This window comes from Chrysochloris asiatica, unplaced genomic scaffold, assembly GCF_000296735.1.
Source record: "Chrysochloris asiatica unplaced genomic scaffold, ChrAsi1.0 scaffold00292, whole genome shotgun sequence".
Lineage (NCBI taxonomy): Eukaryota > Metazoa > Chordata > Mammalia > Afrosoricida > Chrysochloridae > Chrysochloris > Chrysochloris asiatica.
The window spans coordinates 3104774-3118982 of NW_006408810.1; the positions used below are offsets into that span (position 1 = coordinate 3104774).

At 44.0% G+C, this 14209-nt stretch overlaps 1 pseudogene; it reads left to right on the forward strand.

Annotated features, from left to right (window-relative positions):
- The first annotated feature begins 8106 nt into the window (after positions 1 to 8106).
- On the forward strand, positions 8107 to 9226 carry LOC102837795 (annotated as a pseudogene).
- Positions 9227 to 14209: the final 4983 nt, after the last annotated feature.

A 14209-nucleotide genomic window follows, 5' to 3' on the forward strand; every position in this document is an offset into this window, starting at 1 on the left:
CTTTTTGCGAACTCACTGGTTGGCTATCTTTGTACAATTTTCTTTATTCTCATTGTGCATTCTGTACTTGCCCTTTATGCTCTTAACTCTGGTAATTGTAGCTTCTGGGGAAAATGGCTTCTTTTGATATCAATGTACGTAATGCCTCTTAATGGCACTACTTTGAATGTCACTGCCTTAAAGGTATTATCAGTGTATGAGGTCTTGGGAACAGATCTGAGGAACAGGCGGTGGCCACCTGGGAGGAATGTCAGAATTGCTTGTTATCTAACTATTCAGTTATGTTTGATATTAACTTGAAGCATGAACTTTAGATGTCCATGAAAAACAATGGGACCGAAACCCCTTCTAGAGCTGAGGCAGTAAAGCTTCCTCAAATGACTCAGGAAAAGCATGAACAAGTGTATTGAGATTATGAGAAAAGGTTTTGGAGAAAAACTGCCCAGAATTTGCAATTGGAATGGAATGGTAAATTCTGGGAATATTTGATTAAAGGACGATAGTGGCAGCCCCCTCAAGTCACACCAGGGTATAATCAGTTTAATCCAGATGCTCTTCTTCCCCCTGAGGGTATAGTAAACATTGTAGCATTTGGATATGGAACACAGAAACGAGGAAAAGGAAGGTGGAGGCGAAACCTCACCTTCATTAGAAAAGTTAAAACCTGTTTCTCCCATTCCCTGGAGTTACAGAAGTAAGGAAGAAAGGATTATTAGTCAAACAAATAAAGCCAAGTGTCTGAAATCTTGTTCACAAACAAAAGCTTGTATTTTCTGCTTGCAAAATATACAAGAACAGCTTGAGTCTCTTCAGAAATCATAACTTAGCCCTTTTATGAAATTTCTAAGTCTCTCACCTTCACCCATTTGTGATTAAGTGTTGCGAATATGTTAGACACCTTTAAGAAACCACAGGTTGCTACCCTAGGTCACATAGGCCTAGTCAATATATAATCTGTAATAGCTTGCTTGACCTTTTCATATGGAAATAAGGATTTTAGATTATCACGAGAAGCATGATGCCCTTGGAAAACTGTTTTAAGATAAAAATCTGTGAATCATTGTGTCCTGTCTCAAAAGAACCACCACACTTTTTTCATTTTTCTCTTTTGTGTCAAATTCCTCCTTCATGATAATAAAAGACTGGGGGTTTAGCTAGTTCTGCATGCAATGTCTGCAGCAGAACTGCCTGCCTGTCAGCTTGAATCAACCTTGTGTTGTCTTTGTGTAACCTCTCTTTCACCTCCCAGACATCCCTTTCTTCGTGAAACCCACTCCCCTGTCGAGGCTGGACCCCGACAAGAAACCATGCAGGCAAGAAGGCAATGGGGAGACATATATAAAACCCTGAAAGAAAAAAACTGCCACTCAAGAATCCTCTATCCAACAAAGCTTTCAATCAAATATGACGGTGTAATCAAAACACCGTCTGTGTCTTTGTGTAACCTCTCTTTCGCCTCCCAGACATCCCTTCTTCGTGAAACCCACTCCCCTGTCGAGGCTGGACCCCGACAAGAAACCATGCAGGCAAGAAGGCAATGGGGAGACATATCTAAAACCCTGAAAGAAAAAAGCTGCCACCCAAGAATCCTCTATCTAGCAAAGCTATCAATCAAATATGACGGTGTAATAAAAACATTCCATAATAAACAGAAGCTAAGGGATTTTGCCAAAGCCAACCCTACTATGAAAAACATCCTGAAGGAAGTTCTGTGGACTGAGAACCAACAAGAACAGGTAACAACTACAGAATGACGTACATGTCAGCATCAACCTGAATTCAGTCAAAAAATGGAAGAGTCAAGAACAGAATAAAATTATAAGAACAGAGGATCTGGGAGGTCAAGTCTATGATCAAAACAATTACAATGAGAAAAATAGGCAAACACAGAGGAACAGAGATCCAGGTGGTGAAAAAATCAGGTAGATTACTGGATAAAATAGACTGTCTTAAATGGAGAGAAGAACTAATGGAATATAAGGTAACCACAATGAGGTTCGGGAGGGGGGTTTACTTTGGGTGTTGGGGAGGGCAATACAAGAAGGGAAAGGAGGCAGAAGAACAAGATAGATAGGGGAACACTGAGACAAATTTGCATGGCCTAGTGGGACAGAGGTAAATAGTGATACATACTCAACCTTGGAACAACAGGGCTTTGGGATACAGGGATCTAGGTATAGCTTGAAGAGGGTAAATAGTAAAATCCTTGACTGCCTTATGAATATTAGTTTCCCTTGTCTACTATTGTAAAACAGACACTTGAGTGGGATAGAAAAGAATGTTGGGGAACATGATTAGAGAAAACTTGTAAGCCCGTCTTCAGCCTATAACTGATTGGAATACCTAAAGGAGTTCTACAACTTACCCAGTGACATAGGCCTGTACAGAGTGTAGGACGTTAGGTGGAATCCTGAGTCTCATCCACAACCTTATGAGGTGAGACATTCCCACTAGAAAGGACAAGCAGACTGGAACAGCTACAGTGACAGATGATGCATCTTCCTGATGAACCTGACCTATACTCAGAGCGGTAGTTACTCTAAATACCAACAGAGAGGAAAAGGTCTTCAAATCAAGTTTCAAAGCTTTCTGCTCTGTACACAGGGTAGATAGGGATGGGCAATTTAGACATTGGCTACCTAAAATGAAGGGGCAATAAAGGCACAAAGTGACTGGCTTACAAGGTTTCAAGAGGGAGTTTAGCTTAAGATCATGGGGGAAAGAAAGAGTCCCTACTGAATAGCTGTCATCTTGTCTAGAAAAGAGATGGGGATAAGATTTGTAAGATTCAATAGTGAATTACTGTTATCATGACTAATCGCGACTGTCACAAGTGTAAAGGCAAAAGTTTTGTAACAAAAAAAGGGGAGTGGTTAATCTTACAGTCCAGAAACATAGGACCCTAGGACCATCAAGAGAGGAACGCACAAGCAGAGTGCGGGACCTTATCTAGAGAAGCATCGCCAGAGATGGGGGCAAGGAGAAGGGGAGTGGCTGAGGACTCTAGATTCATAGACTAAGAAGAGAAGGACTTAAGAGCTGGTGGCCAGGAGCAGACTTGCAGAATGTAGCCTTTGGAGATGTAAATTATTATATATGCCTGAGTGGGGTTTTTTGTTTGTGTGTTTTTAAAAAAGCTAAAGTGGATAGAGAAAACTACTGTTAACTGATGGTACATGGAGGGGATTATAATCATTATAATGAAACAAGGTATATGATTTGTTGAATGTAAAACTGATGATCTGCCCTGTAAACTTTTACTTACTCCACAATAAAAACCTTAAAATAAAATTTAAAAAAAAGAAGAAATTATGATGTTTTAAAATTTTTAAAAACAAAAAACAAAAAAACTGTTTTTGCAGAACCCAAAAAAAAAAAAAAATCAGTGTTGCTGATGTAACGTGGATTCATTTCCACGACCTGAGAGTAAACGGCAGAGTATGGCATGGAAGTATCCTCAAATCACTGACCTAGAGAAGGTTCAAAGGTTAACCACCAGCTGGAAAATTGATGCTTACAGTTTTCTGGGATTCTCAAGGGCCAGCAGCATTGGAAGACTGTCAGGGAAAATGTTCAACAATCAACAGTGCTCATTACAGTGAGATGTTCACTGAAGAACTAAAGCCCAAATTTAGGATTAAAAAAAAAACAGAGGACAGACTGCTATGACCCTCCACAAAATCTTTGTTTTGAGTTGTTAAAAGCATCCTCCCTGTAGTCTTGATTTTGTTCCATCATACTTTCAATTGGATCTCCTGAAAACAGCCCTTTGAGGACAAAAATTCCCCTCTGATGAAGTGAAGACAGTGGTACATTTGTGGCTCGTAGCTCAGCCTAAAGCATTTTTTAATAAGGGCATATGAAAGCTTGATGACAGATGGACAAAGTGTTTTGAAAGGGTGGTTATATTGAAAAATGATGTATTTGTCTTTTCTAAAAGTTGATTGAAGTCAATTCTACAGCCGAAGCGTGGATAATTTTTTAACTCACGCTCATACTTAGATCCACTGTTTAACTTTTACTCCTTGTTATGTGACGTGAAGTTGGTTCCTACTCATTCCAACCCTGTACAGTTTCCAAGGCTGTAAATCTTTATGGGAGCAGAAAGCCTCCTCTTTCTCCACGGAACAGCTGGTAGTTTGGAACTGCTGACCCTGAGGTTAGCAGCCTGATTCGTAACCACTACACCTCGGAAACCCTGTACAGGGTCGCTATGGGTTGGAACCGACTCGACGGCACTTAACAACAACAACAACAACACTACCAGAGCTCCTTTTCTCCTTAGTTTCACCTTTAATTTTCACTCCTTAGGCAGCTCCTTTCAAAATGAGCCCTTAATCACAGACATTTGTTGCTGTTAAGTGCCATCAAGTAGACCCATAGCAACCGTGTATAGGGTTTCCAAGGCTGTAAATCTTTATGGGAGCAGAGAGCCTCATCTTTCTCCCGCACAGAGGCTAGGATTTACAATACATCACAGAATGGAGACATTTGGCCAGAAGGACCTTAATAATTAGCTGCCCTGACAAGACTAATTATATATACTTTTTTAAAGGATTTCTACAGTGTTTCCCCTTCCTTGGCATGAGATGAATTGGCACAGTGACAGCAGTAATGGGCTCAAAACTTACTGGGAATTGTGAAGACAGAGCACGCACAGACAAAGCTTCATTCTGGTATGCATAGGGTCACTAAGTCAGAGCCAACTCAAGGACATCAAAAAACAGCATTAGCAAGAAAAAGAGGGTGTTGTTAAAATATTGGGCACAGCAACATTGAGCTTCCATGCCAAGAAGGGTAGACATAAGAAGAGTAGTCGAGTTTGAAAGCTGATGATCTCTGTAAAGTTTGTGACAAAGCTGACCGTTCACTGAAGTTTTCCATGAATGGCTTCATTAAGTTTGCATTTCCAAGCTCTGGAAAACATACCCATTGTAACCATAAAACAGAAAAACTGAGTAACATAGGCTAGTTGAGGGAGTAATTTTGTCAAATATATCTCACTCCTTGGTGTAGTGACATCTCAAAGTCTGTGCTTGAGGATGCTCTCATGAAATACTTTTTAGCAGCAACGTGTTATGAAGAATTTCCATGAAGCACTATGGATCTGGTCTTTAATCCCAATTCACACTATTGAAGTAGGTCAGAGAAGCAGGTCCAAGGTCTCACAGATGACACTAAAGCAGGTAGGTAAAACATGGTTGATGTGCAGTCTTTGCTTTTCTCTACCTATATATAATAAGGCAACTATAGCCCAGTATTCAGCCTCCCTAGTCCTTGACTGCTGGATTTAGGGCATTGGGCTGGAGACCAGTTGTTGTTGTTAAGTGCTATTGAGTTGATTCCAACCCATAGTGACCCTGCAGTATAGAGTCTCTGAGGAGCAGCTGTTGAGTTTGAACTGCCAACCTTGCAGTTCAAATGGCTTTGCAGTCTGGCACAGTAACGCACAGCGCCATGCCAGGACAGTAGAGGGCACTTAAAACAAGGTACAGTCCTCTAGTTGCCCTCACTGTTGTCCCTCTTGGGGAAGGTGGGGCTGAAGCCTCTTTTCATCCTCAAGGTCACAGGGTCATCTGGCTGGACACCTTGATGTGAGAATTGGTTATCATCTCCTCTATAGACTCCAAGAGCCTCCCTTCTGCAGTTAAGTGGCAGAAGCCATGTCACTAAAGGGCAGAGTGGCGGAGGACCCTAAGCATGAAGGGCTCATTGTTAAGCAAGGCCACAATGGGTCTCCCCTTGGAAGGCAATGCCCCAGGAAGATCTCATGTGGGGACTCTGCAGTTTCTGTCTCTTTGTTTTAATCAGCTTATTTTTAATTTTCTTGATTTTATAATAAAAGTTTTCAGTAGAATCTTAGTAAGAATTATATTAGAGATTGAAACTTGTTTTTAGGCACCTTCATCACACCATATTCACTCATGCGTAGTCCTAAAAGAATGCTTTTCACACTAACAATGGGTTTCACCACTAGGAAAAACCAGCTAAAGTTTTTGCCAGTTCAAGTTTGGGATTACATTCAACATTCTGTGTGGTTTCGGTCAGGGACATTAAGACCTTTAGAAAATTAGCTAAAATTCAATTAAGGGCTAAGGGAATAATAATAGATCATAAGCAGAAATTTAACTAGATGTTTTGTATAGAGAAGTTGTTATAGGGAAATTGTTCTGTTTCTTCTTAACTACAAAACTTTAAACAAGAAATACAAGAAGCATAAAAAAGCACTTAATCAATCATGAGAAACAATTGTGTTGTCAGTTACCATGGTAAATACTGTTTAGGTACATGTTGTGATTAATGAATCTATAGAAAATAATAGGTAAAGGTAGAAATAGGAGTTAAGATTTAGAATTATGTTTTAAGGTTAACCTGACATTTTAGGATGTCAGAAAGATTAAGGTATTTTAACAAGATCATTTGTATAATGCTTCAAAGAAATTGATTGTTATGAGATCATAGTATATGTTGTAACGGTATATAAGGAGCTGAAAAAATTAAGCAAAATCATCATCAGAATTTAGCACAAATCATCGACTCTGTTATTTAGCTGACTCCACACATCCCTTTGTGAGCCCCCCTAATAAGTTTGTCGGGGCTGACCCCCAGCAAGTAATAACATAGAATATACAACAAATCAGCAAGAACTTTAAAGACAAAAGACCCCCACCCCCCACCCCCAAATACTCTAGACTATCTTTTTTGAAGATCAGCTCTACTCTCCATGAGGGGCACGTATCAAGAAGAGTCGGGATTCAGATTTCTAGTATTCTAAACTGAAGAGGGAAGAAGCTCTGATAGCGTAGTGGTTATGAATCGGGCTGTGAACCGCAAGGTCAGTAGTTCGAAACTACCAGCGGTTCCGTGGGAGAAAGATGAGGCGTTCTGCTCCTGTAAAGATTTACAGCCTCGGAAACCCTGTACAGGGTCGCTATGAGTCAGAACGGACTCCACGGCACACAGCGACCACCACCAAACTGAAAAAGATGTTTAAAAACCATCCACTGTGATCGTCGCTTGTTATAGCCAACAGTAAAGAGTTATGATAGGGGCCCTGCTCAGTTCTTTGATTGAACCCGGTTTGTTTCCTGCCATCTTTGGAATCCGTAGTCCCAACGTTGTCTGACATTAGCACAGTATGTATACGTTACATGAATGACACATATATGATGCGCTGTTGATGGGTAGGCTCTAGTTTTGGAATTTCCTCCTAGGTTCCTGTTTTTTAGAGGTAGATTCTAAGGTATTTGAGCTTCATCTGCGGTTGTCCTGTAACCAGGATCAACCATGAAAGTCACCACCCACGTCCCACTAGTGGCCTTCATGTCCACCCTGGGAACAGAGTAACTGTCATTCTACCACAACCGGAGAACAGAAGAGCAGGTCCTCACCAGGACACTAAAACCTCCCCTCCTCCAAGGAGGGTCAACTAGTGACCTAAAACAAGGGGGTGGACATACTGCCTCCTCCGGTTCACCCTGAATTGGCATCAACAGGCCCTTCTGCTTCCATTAAGAGGGAGAATGGTAGCCTCCCCAAGTCTAATTTAGTGCCACCCCACCGAGGAGCTTCAAGGAGCTCTGGTAGTGTAGTGGTTACGAATCGGGCTGCGAACCACAAGGTCAGCAGTTCGAAACTACCAGCTGTTCCTCGGGAGAAAGATGAGGCTTTCTGCTCCTGTAAAGATTTACAGCCTCGGAAACCCTGTACAGGGTCGCTATGAGTCGGAACCGACTCCAAAGCACATAACAACCACCCCGAGGAGCTTCAGGGCTGAAACAAGGCAGAACTTCTGAGCCGAATAGTGGGTGTGCAATTGTATGAACGGTTGTGTTCAGCCATGAAAAGAACAAGACAGGTTTCTCTAGGAAGAACCAGGGACAGCTGGCTGAGGTTCGGGTTCCGTGGGCTGCGGGAGGTACAGAGGTGGCAGCTGTAGGAGGTGGTGGCGGCGGCGCAGGAGGCCGAAGAGCTACAGCCCGCACCAATCTCCGTGTCTTGGGCCACGACTCCTGAGCCCGTACTGTACCAAGAGACGAAGTTGGCCGAATGGGCCACCTAGCCGGATTCGGGGACCGTGTGGAGTCCCCTGCAGCTAAGATCAGGATGTTGCTCTTCATGAGGGACACCGAGCCTGAGGATCCCATGTTCCTGATGGACCCCTTTGCCATTCACCGTCAGCATATCAACCGCCTGTTGTCGGGTGGCTTTGGATATAGCCCCTTCCTCAGCATCACAGATGGCAACATGCCAGGGACAAGGCCTGCCAGCCGCAGAATGCAGGCAGGGGCTGTTTCCCCCTTTGGGATGCTGGGAATGACGGGTGGCTTCATGGACATGTTTGGGATGATGAATGACATGATTGGGAACATGGAACACATGACATCTGGAGGCAATTGCCAGACCTTTGCATCTTCCACGGTCATCTCCTACTCCAATACTGGGGATGGTGCTCCCAAGGTCTACCAGAGACATCAGAGATGTGCTTGTAAGGAAAGAAATTTCTTGACCAAACTTTAGCCTGGTTTTGGGATCCATCTAAAATCACCTAGGCCTTAGCTTATCCAAAATGTGACTAGGCCCAGCTGCCAGGAAATTTTAGAGAAAAACAGTTAGGTCAGGCCGCCCTCAGAATCACTGGAATTTCCCGTTTCCCCTCAATATGCAATCAATCACCGCAACAGCAAAAGCCAATCCATTTATACGCACTGCAGCTGATAAAATCCTATAAATGGTAGGAAAACTAACAAGCCGGGGTCGCCTTCACCTCCCTGCGGAGAGGCTTTATGAGGGTAGACCCCAACGCGTTGGAAAAATAAGCCTCTTGCTTTTGCATCGAACTCGAGTCCTGTTGATCTTTTTAAGAGTCTCTCACCAGGATAGGGTCCGTTTTGGGGGCCTTACATGCTCAGCATCAGGTGGCATCCGGGAGACGCGGAGGACTGTACGGGACTCAGACGGTGGACTAAAGCAGATGTCCACTGGGCATAACATTCGAGACAGGGTTCATATCCTTCAGCGCTCCCGAAACCACCGCACAGGGGACCAGAAGAGTGACAGGACTACATCAACTTGGAGAGTGAGGCTGCAACATTTGATGATGAGTGGCGGAGGGAGACATGAGGCATCAGGGAGTGGGGGGCGGAGGGCTGAGGTGCCTCCCCGGCTGGCCATACAGGGACCTGAGGATTCCCCCTCCAGACAGTCCCGCCGCTATGAATGGTGAAGACCCCAGACCCTCAGCCTTGTACAAACTGTGAGAGGCAGAGACATCATCCCCTTAAGATAACTTTTCCCTTTCTAACTCCCACCCCCAATTTATTAAATTAATAGACAAACTGGCCCCCACCTCTCCCTGGGGGACTCAGGGAGAACTTTTCACAGCCCCTTCCACCTACTTTTTCTTCTTTAACTCCCTTACCATGATGACTCCTCTTGTATCCGCTAACTTTGATTTTTCATTTTGCTGCTCCAGTATCCTCTCACCTCCCCTATTCTGCCCCTGCCATGCAGTGAAGGAAGGGTCTTTGGCGGTAAGCTCTGGGTCCAGGGACCACCTCCATCCTCAGAGCCCCTTCTCCAGGGGCTACTCGCCCTCATCCAGGACTGTTGAAGTAGAAGGTCTGGTCTCATTCCCAACCCCTTCCTTCTGCCCCACCCACATACACCACAGAAATCTTCCCTACACCCTTCCCTTCCTTTATTTTTGATTTGTGCAACTTGTAACTAGGTGTTTATGGAATAAAGAAGAATGGAAAAAAAAAAAAAAAAACAGGGACAGCTAGAACACAGGTACTCTGTCCTGGTCCTCGAAAGAGGATTTCAGATGGCTCAGGCTTCAAAAGTGCCTTTGAGCACAACCAGGACATTGAGTATTTCGTTCTTGGATATTTAGTTCGGTAAATAAGGACTATGACAACACAGCTGACCACCCTCAATGTTCTCCGCATTGTGTGTGTTTTTCAAAGGGTCTCAGTCTCTGAACAAAGTTTATCTCATAAGGGAAGACATACAGTAATTGGCCTAACAGGATCCTTGTCTGGACTCACTATAAGATGAAACCAGAAAGTTGTGAGAAAGCCAACAAATGCAGGGCAAGGCCAAAAACAAAGACTGATAAACCACTATCGGGTCTAGTTTGCAGGTCAAACCTACTGAAATAGAAACAGTTCTGGGCCTTATTCTTACTATGTGGGTTGAATGTCATCCAACCATTCCAGTGAGATGGTAGACTCTTCAATAGGTGTATCTTTCTACCCTACTCTCTAGATGGGAGTTTCACTGACACATCCCAGGTGACCGCCATCTTTTCCCTCCCCTATGGGAACAGACTCCAGCATGACTCTCAGTCAACACTGACCCGTTGCTGAAGGACCCACAGGGCCAAAATGGAAATGATTTCTGACCAGTTTGCTCTGGTCAGAAGCCTTATTGAGTTCTTTGGACCAGACCAGGCATCAAATAAAAAAATGGGAGCACCTTTTCTCTTAAACACTGCTCTCTAGATACATGTGTGTCTAAAAAAATTGCTCCTAAGAGACCTTTGACAAATTCACCTTGTCTTACAGTAATAGACTCATTATAAACAACAGAGTGGCTTCTGTAGTGCTTCCCCCTTCCTTAACCTGAGATGGGCTGGCGCAGAGGCTGAGGCACTGACTCACACATAATAATCAAATATGAGGATAGTGCAGGACCAGACAGTCCTTCATTCTGTTGTACATATAGGGTCACTGAGTTGGAAATGACTATGACACCAAACAGCAGAAGAGGGGATTGCCAGCATAGGACACAGCCACATTCATTTTCCATACAAGATATGCTGACAAACAGAGGATAGCCTAGTTTGAGGCTGGCAGCTCTTCAAAACTTATGACAGAGAACCCACCTGTGGTAGAGTCCCACATTTCAAAGTATGTGACAGATGCTCTCATAAAACACTTTGATATGAGTACATATCATGAATTTCCATGAAGCACCATGGATTGTCTTTAATCCCAAATCACACTACTGAAGTTAGTTAGAGAAGCAGGCCCAAGGTCTCACAGATGACAGTAGTGAAGGTTAAGACAAGCATGGTTAACCTGCAGGTTTGGTTTTCTCTCTGCCCACAAAAAGGCAACCACAGGCCAGCCTCCAGCCTCCCACACTTGTCTGCTGTATTGGAGACCAAGTAGGGGGCATATGAAACAAGGTACAATTCCTGTAGTTGTCCCTGACCGTTCTTCCTCTGGAGGCAGTAGGGGCCGAATCCTCTTTTCAACCTCGAGGTCTCAGTGCCATCTTACTGGCTATCTCGACATGAGGACTAGCCTGTCTTCTACAGAATCTAAGAACCTCCCTGGAGAGAAGGAATTATTTTAGAACACACAAGTTCAGCAGGAACTTGCCAAGACAGCAGGGCCCCAGGAAAAACTCTAGATTTATCTTTTTGGAGAACTTCTCATATCTCAATGAAAGGCGCATTATATCAGGAGGAGTCTGAATTCAAACTTTAGCTTCCTAAACTGAAGACGATAAATCTGACTGTTGAAGCCACCCTCTATGGTCTTTGTGTTATAGCAGCAGTAAAGAACACGAAGACAGCAGGCTCTTTGGCTCAGCCTAGTTGTCTCTGGTCATCTTTGGAAAAGTAAACTGAAGAGCCATCATGTGTGACATTGACCTGTGTGTACGTATTATGTAAGTGAAGCAAGTATGATGCACATGTTGGATAGATTCTATCTTTAGAATTCCAAGTTCTTTTTTTTTTTTTTTTTTTTTAAAGAGTTAGATTCAGGTATCCACTTTCTTCACTCATAGGGTTTGAGAGTTCAGCCTTAGCTCTCACACTTCTAAGCTTTTGTGATCATAGTTGTAGCCAAGATCAACCATGATAGTCAACCACCCACTCACCACGTGTGGTCTTCATATCCACAGTGGAACATGTAGCGACTGTCATATGCTACCACAACCTAAGTGCAGAAGCTGGGTTCTCACCAACACATTGAAAGAAAACCCTCCTTCCTTCAAGGAGGCTCACCCTAATGACGTAAGGCAGAGGAGAGACTCATTGCCTCCTCGGGTTCACCCCAAACTTGCATCAACAGGACCCTAACTTTTGTTAGGATGGAGCACATCAGTGTGATGAAATGATTTACAGAAAAAGCCTTCCCCTGCAGGACCAGCCTGCACAAGGGGGTTCTCCGGAGGCAGACGGGGGAATGAAAACAACAGGGGACTCAAGATGGTCAGTCAAGAGCAACGTTATTAACTACAATACAGCTTTAAGTACTGTCTTGGGCAGGAGGCGTATCTGGGCACCACAACAAAGCTAGAGTTTATTATTACTAGATAATAGTTAGGCACACATATTTTCTCCTCATTTTAGATTACTCCCCCAGCCACCTGGTCAGTGTGTTTTGCTCCCACAATCTTTGGTGTATGCAAAGTTTTCCTTGCAGTTCTCATCAAGGCGTTCCTTGGTTTGAGAACTGCCTCAGAGTGGGTTTTCACACATGCCCTGTTTTTCCTATATCTCCCCAAACCTAATTTAGTGGCCCTTGAACCCCTCCAGGTCTGGAAAAGAACTCCCAGATCATGGCCCAATTTTCAGCCAAGCAGTAAGTAGATAGGATCCTTCAGACCCTGTGGACCCTTCCAGGGGGTCATGACCTCCAGGTGGTGGTGTTCCCTACAGCTCAGAATTACAGAATGAGAAAATGGGTTATCTCTTTGACACAGAGCAAGTAGTCACCTCTTGGTGGCTCCCAACACCCCCAGTGTGCCAAAGAAATTGATACAACAAAGGTTGTATTGAAGGTCATTGGAGAACATGAGATGGGAGTGAAGCAGCCAAGGACAATACTTGGGTACCCTAGATAGGACTAATAGAGAAGGGGCCCAGGTGGCACTGGGAGGGTATGGTCAGCATTTCAGCCCTGGGTGTCCATGACAATGAATCTTCCCTTCCTTGTCAGACCTGGGCCTCTGAAGAGAAGGCTTTACCACAGAACTCAGACAAGCCAAGACATTCCAGACCCCTTTTTCTAAGCTCCTACACCAAATCCAATGCCATTACAAGCACATATAGCTCCAATGAGGATTCCCACCACTGAAGAGAAAGTCCTGTGACACACAGCAGAGAAAGAGGGAGGCAAGCTGGCCCAGAGACCAGACACTTTCTCTTCAACGATGTTCCTGAAAAAGAGAAGTCTGAAAAGCTTTTGGAAGGAACCTCAGGGCAGAAATGCAACTTGAGGCACTGCTCATTTTTCCATCTGACATCAAGTCCCCAAAAGCACATGGTTTTTCTGCTGTGTGTATCCCAAGCAAGGGGTGACCATTTGGAGCTGTCCCCAGCCCCTCAGCCAGGTGACAGAGGACTGGCAGAAGAGAGAAGCACTCCAATGCATCAACCTCAAGTTGAGAGGTGAGACAGGGGGCCAACTTGGGCTTCAAGTACCCTTGCAACCTTTAGATAACTCCCCTGCCTACTGCAGAGGCTGATCTTCCAGAGGCTGCCACACCAGCCCCCAGCCTGAACCAGGAACAAACAACACAGCACAGAGGAGGAAGGAGGGTTCTCCTATGACTAGGAGCCACACACACCCCCCAAAGCATGCTGGGTGGGCCACCACTAACCATCTCACGTATAGGAAGAAACCTCAGCTCACCAGCCCTCTTTTTATTGCCACCACTCCTACATCCTCCACCTTCTCACATTCACTGTCTCCTGCTTCGACCTCATTATCAGCCACAGAACTGACATTAGCAGCTAGGCACTCAATTACTTACGTATCTGTTCCCTCTGCACCAGGCTGGATTCTAAAATGGCTTTGGCTTTTACAAAGTCCTTTAATTTCTATTTGTCTTCGAATGTTTTTATTTTGATGTCGTATTTGATGGACAGCTATTCTGGGTATATGATTCTTGGTTGGCAGTTTCTTTCTTTCAGTTTTAGTATATGTCTCCCTGATTGCTTTTCCTGCCTGCCTGGTGGGGCCTATCCTGCCTGGGGTTCATTCAGCTTCTTGAATACTTTTTAATTTTTTGTCTTTCCTGGTTGTTAGGAACATTTTCTTCCAGCAGCTCTCTTTGACTGTCTTTTCTGTGGTTTTATAGGTCTCTGGATGCTCTGGGAATTCCAGTCACCTGTAGGTTATTCCATTTCATGTCAACTCCCAAGAATTGTGGGCTTTCTTCGGATTATTTTATTCTTTTTCCAATT